Raw genomic sequence first — 6,261 nt, forward strand, 5'->3', positions numbered from 1 at the left:
GGGATAGCCTCAAGGCTAACTGAAGAAATTATTTTGAAGATATGGTATAAAGGAAAGATTTTTTCCTTGTTTGTTAAAATGTGTGCATCAAGTATCGATTGTGAAGTGTGCAAGGAACTGCAAATAAGAGTAGAGCTTTTGGTAAATGTGATTAAGTGATCCAAGGGTTTATTGGATGTGAGTTTCGTGATCTGGTATCAAGATCAGGAGGAGCTAAGGTCCGGTTGATAAGAAGAAGAAAGAGGAAGGAAAAATAGTTCAATTCTATTATTCTGCAATGAATAGTATAGAGATTGTTTGGATAGTGGGTTCATTGATCTTATCCCTGAAGTTGTTTGGATAGTGGGTCCATCTATCTTCTACAACTCCTAACAGAGTTGACACAACTTCTAATAGGGTTGGAATCCTTTAATAGGGACTAGTATGTACTAAATGTATTTCATAGACTCCTAATGGGGTCCATCCTCTAACAAGAAATATTTATATTAGTACATTATCATTTGGGCATCATCCCCACTGGGGTTTCCCCTTTGATCAAGGGTTTCCCTAGTTAACATATCTAGTGTTATTGTGCATGAGTATCTTATTGTGGTTTCTAATTATATCACTCAGTTGGTTAAGATATAATAAGGTTGATAATTGTGAAATTAGTTGGATATCTAATTCACGCCCCACACCCCCACCCCCCGCCCCTCTCTTAGTTATATTGGTAGACTATATATTCCAACATATCTTTCAAGGCACAGGGGTGACCTAACATAGAGACTCTAGAGATGAGGCAGGAGTGGAGTGCTAGAGATCCAAGTGGAGAACCTTACCTGGGAGATAGCACAAGTGTATCGGGATGTATACTATGTTCTATAGAAGAGTCAAGAAGATCATGTAATAACAAAGAAGGTGTAGGAGGAGACAACTACCCGATTAGTGGTAGTAGAAGCCAATTTGTTTACATAAAAATCAACTTGGGAGTCAAAGCAGGAAACACTCATAGCCCAATTGGAGGTAGTTAAACAGGAAAGTGAATCAGAGAAGGTAAAATTCTTATCTCAGCTTAAGGAAGCAAAGCAAGAAAATAGTCAGCTATAGATGGAGTTAGATGCCAAAGAGGTGGAGCTCAAGAATATAACAAAAATGTTGAAGAGAGCTTTCGAGATTCAAATGTAGGCCGAGGTGGATATGAACACTTAGACCTAGCAGGTGCATGAGTTATGAGCACAGTTGAAGGCTACTATACCCGCACGACTAGGGACACACCCTTTTTCTTCTTATTCTTGTTTTGGTGTACTTAGTTGTCTCTATTTTGTTGTCCAAAGATGACTTTTCTTTTGGGGATAATGGTGTTATCGACAAAGTCTAACACAACCAATGAGATTAGTTAGTATCTAAAAGGTTGCATGATGGTTGAGTCACCCTTTTAGGATACATATGTATATCACCCAATTGAACTATGGATCATCATTATTGCACTCATGATTGTATACTCTGATTATATGAATAAAGTATTGTCTTGTTTTGTGTCATATTCTTGTCTTTGAATCCAATAACTATCTATTTTCCTTGTACAGTAAACATAATCTACTCGAGTTTAACAAATAATAATAATTAAACTTGATATTTACAATCTTTAGGCTAGCCAATGTTTAGGATACTAACTTTTATAAATAATCTCATGCTATGTATTAGCAATAAGTTGGTCGGTTATTAAGGGAACATCCAGTGCTTTATTGCACTTGAATCTCTCATTTTCGGAGATGGTACATTACTTAATGACCCAGTTAGTAGTGCTCTGCATTGAAGCAATATATTTCATAATTAGGATTTTTGATCACCCTCGTAGCATTATGTCGACAGGCTATCTTTTAATTATGACTTGGTGTGGGACAACTTGGCAACTATTTAGGTTTCTAGGAACTTTGAGGACCTTCTTAATTTGTTCTCTTTTGTTATTTCATCCTAGCATTGTCATCAACTAGGGTTTGTAGAGTCAGGCAATGGATACCAACATCTATGTCTTCCATTCATATGAAGAGAGGATTATGGCATTCCTTGGGAATGTGAAACTAGATCTAGGTGGAATAACATACTTAGGAAAGCGGATGGCATTACCATAATTGCGGTCAATAGAGAAATTGGTGAAGGTGTGTTTAAATATGACCATTCTTGGAGGACCAACACTGATGTCATTGGCATATTTATCGTGTGCATGGAAAAAGTTGGGTTCAGGAAATGGGCTATGATTTGACTATGCCTAGTTTTTCAACCCACATGGTGTAAAGGTATTGAGGAAGCTATCATGGGGTTAGATGAGAACCTATGTTTACCCCTCCCTGAGGAATATATGGGGCATCCCCCTGGTAGCCTCATCATAGCAAATATCCCCAAACGCCCAACCCCTATGATTAGGGATAAAGTGACCTTCAACTTGGCATGGCCCAAGATGGAAACCTGCTTCCATCTTCTTATGGGTTGGAGAAAGATTACTCTGATAATGGGTAATGGGTGGATTGTCAATTATCTTACCATGCATAAGGCCTATATTGATCCTGGCGTGATATTTGATAACATTGATATTTTGGATTTTTGTACCCCCAACATTGAAAAGACAAGCAGAGAGAAATTGACATTTGAATTTCCTCCTTTCTTCAGGGCAGAAAATCCAAGCGATGTGGTAGAGGTCATCATGATATACTGGAAGAAGTAAGGAAGGAGAAGTTGGGTGTTTTTTGTTCATGGTCTTTGATATCTTGTATAGGTTGGTTTGGAATTTGGGTTTGCTGGTTTGTCTTTTTTGTAAATATCAGCTTCACTTTGGCCTATGTTTTGGGGCTGCTACTATTCTATATAGATTTAAAGGTAGGCTAGATATGGTTTATGTATTGTATATCTTAGCTTTAGCATTTGTAGGGCCATACATTATGCTTTTATGATATAGTTTAGTATTGTCCTATTCTGCGGGATCTGACCTATCAAGAATTGGCAGCACATTATTACAGATTAAGATAGTAATATGTATTTCTTATACTCTGTTCATAATATTAAACATATTATCCATAATTCCTTTTTTGTTTTTTCTTCTATTGCTCGTTATCTTTCTTGTTCTTTTCGTGTGACAACTCGACTTCTCTGTAGTTTTGGATGTATATATTCTATCATAGTAGCTCTCTAAGGGTGGTTATTGTTTAATAGATTTTGTTTCAGATTATGAGGCTTATTTTACGTTTATTTTTACAATGTTTATCTTGAAATTGTCTATTTGGATATATGGATTTTATAAATTATTTCAGGCTAATAGAGGACTACTTTGAGGAATTGGTAATTAGAACTGGAATTATTCCTTACTTTGTCAAATTAATTATGATTCACGCTCATCACAGATGGAGGTTTATAATTGTGATTAAAACTCTCTGAGTATGTGTGTCTTTTAGGGTAATCTTTTAGTATTCGATCTTTTGCGTTGTTTATTTATCATCTCAATCTCTCAAGCTTGGGCTAGTGAGGTTGGCTAGATAGTCTATATATACTTTGTATATCTGTTAAACATTTTTATAGATTAAGATAAATGGGTTAGTATTATTATATTTTGGGTTTGATATGAAGTCATTGTCTTCTCCTTAGTGCTCCTTGTTTCGGCCTTCAGGTTGTGAGCTCTAACTAGGGCATGGATGGATTTTACCTATCATTCACAGAGCAGTTAAGAGATTAAAAGACTTCTCTAGTTTTTGAGTTCTGTAATGGACATTTGGTTCATAAATCTCAACACATGTTGGTAAATGCAAATATCCTAAAGATAGAAATTCTGAAGAATTCTCATTAAGACTATTTTTCTTGGGTATTACTTCAATAGTATTTTTGGAGTTTTTAACAATAGGCTTTAGGTTGTTTTGTTTTTCATGGGGCTTCAATCCAAGATAAGATTCCCACTTGGTATGTTTTGTTGTGGATTTATAGCTCTTTAATCTATTTGGATACTTTGTCTGAAGGTAGTAAAGGTTTTATGGTCTGACAGAGAATGACACTATTATATCTGGTTTATTATATCTTCAATCCATTTGTATTTTAAAATTTAGAATATGGTTTACTTATTTGCATAGAATTAATTCTAGATGATGGTATCATTTGATGGAGCTCGGTGTCCTCTCTTAGTTCTCAATCTAACATGTTGATGATCATATGGTCAAGCTTCTAAAGGAATCAAAGGTTTACTATTGAAGATGGTATTCTTTTATGGCTCTTTTGTAGGATTATTGAAGGGTTACTTTTTATCTTGGATTATTATATGTTAGTTGTAGATTTGAATTTTATAATAATTGTAAATAGACATTAACAAAGTCAAGAAACCAAATCTTGTTGGAGGCCTTGAATGGATAAATATTTCTAATTTGGTTTAATGTTTACTAACCTTGTTGATTGATAAGCCTAGTAGGAGGAATTATGGTTCGATATAGGAGATAGGTTAGCACATTGGTGGTTTTCAACTCTTGATCAGATGGAGCTTGACAAATGTATTGATAAATGTATCTTAATCTAATGTTAACCTCTAGGGATGTGCCCCTTCATTTGTTGTATTTTTAAATAATAATAATAATGTATTTATTAATTGTGATTTGACTGGGGTATGCCCCTTTTAAGCTGTAATGATATAGGACATTTTGTCCAGAGCTAGACTAGAGGTTTTCTTCTCTATTCTTTCCTACTAGTGCCCGTTTGAACGGAGTAAAGCTATTGTAATTTATTTATTAAATTAATAAAATTCATCAAGACCTTGGCTGTTTACCGATCTAAATAATAATAATAATAATAAATCTTGGTTTCCACCTCTTACATATAAAAATAAATAAAAAATTAAATTTTTTTATCACAAAAAATACTAAATAAAAATGTACTAATAATATTATTAATTATTTATCATGTGTCATTTTCCTCTTAGTATACTTACATGCTTTGCCATTTAAATTTAATTATTTGTTATTATATACTCATAATGGTAAATTGTGAGCCTCTTATCTGGGAGGTCTTGGGTGTGAGTCTATTCGATCTTAATAAATAGTATTACTATTCATTAATCACAACACATAATAATTAATTAATCTTGGCCTCGACCTCTTATCAATAAGAAAAATATATATACTATAATTGACTTACACAATGATAAATTATAAGCCTCTATTTGAGAGGTCTTGAGTTCTAGTCTACTTGAGCTTAATAAATAATAATAATAGTTAATTAGAACACATAATAATAATTAATCTTGGCTTTGGTCTCTTACCAATCAAAAAAATTAGTACACATCATTAATTCTTCTGTCAATAATATAGATATTGTGAAATTGAGAATATCATTATATTATTCACAATTAATTTAATGTCAACATTTATTTAATAATTTACAAACAATATTTTATCATTTAATTTTACGATTGAAGTGTTTTTTTATAGAAAATTTCTTTAATAGTGAATGCATTTATTTATTTAGTCTAAGTTAGAAAAAAAGAGGGTTTAAGGGATATTAAAATGATTTTCTATTGAAACAACATAAAATTAATTATACTTCAAAAATATTTCTCATGGATACCTTTTTCCCAAAATGTTTTATTTGATTTTTTAAAATTCTACCTCATGAATGATTTTGTTGTAATAGGGAAGATTATTTATTATGTTTTACATAAAAAGTGAAAGTTTAGATAGGTTGAAGTTAATTTATAAAATTATTTCTCATAACTAAATCTTTGTTGTCTTAAGAAAGATATTTTATTATAATTTATATAAAAGTGTGAGAGTTTGAGTCAATGCAAGTTTTAAATATAGTAAAATTATAGAAATTTGAAAGCATTGTCTCTCATAATTGCAAACATAACATAAGTTTTTAGGGGATAGAGTTAAATTGACTTTTCTTGATATGAAGAGGAGAGATAGAGATGAGAAAATAAATATGAAGATGTGGATATTCAAAGGTATAGGAAGTGGTCGTGGGGGACAAATAGATGGTCAGAGAGAGGGAGATGGACATACAATAAGAGTGTGTGTGCATGGGGAGAGAGAGAGAGAGAGAGAGAGAGAGAGAGAGAGAGAGGGTGATGGAGTGAAATGAATGGATGGAGAGGGAGAGATGATTTTTAGAAATGGAGGGGGGAGAGGAAAGATAAATATTGAGATTAAATAGAGAGGATGGGAGAAAGAGAGGGGGAGAGGGACAAAGAGACAAATACTAAAATGACCTTCTATAATTATGTGGCGTACCCATTGCACACTAAGGTGTGATTGC

Source organism: Cupressus sempervirens, chromosome 5 (assembly GCF_028749045.1).
Source record: "Cupressus sempervirens isolate cs-2001-9-10 chromosome 5, ASM2874904v1, whole genome shotgun sequence".
Classification (NCBI taxonomy): domain Eukaryota; kingdom Viridiplantae; phylum Streptophyta; class Pinopsida; order Cupressales; family Cupressaceae; genus Cupressus; species Cupressus sempervirens.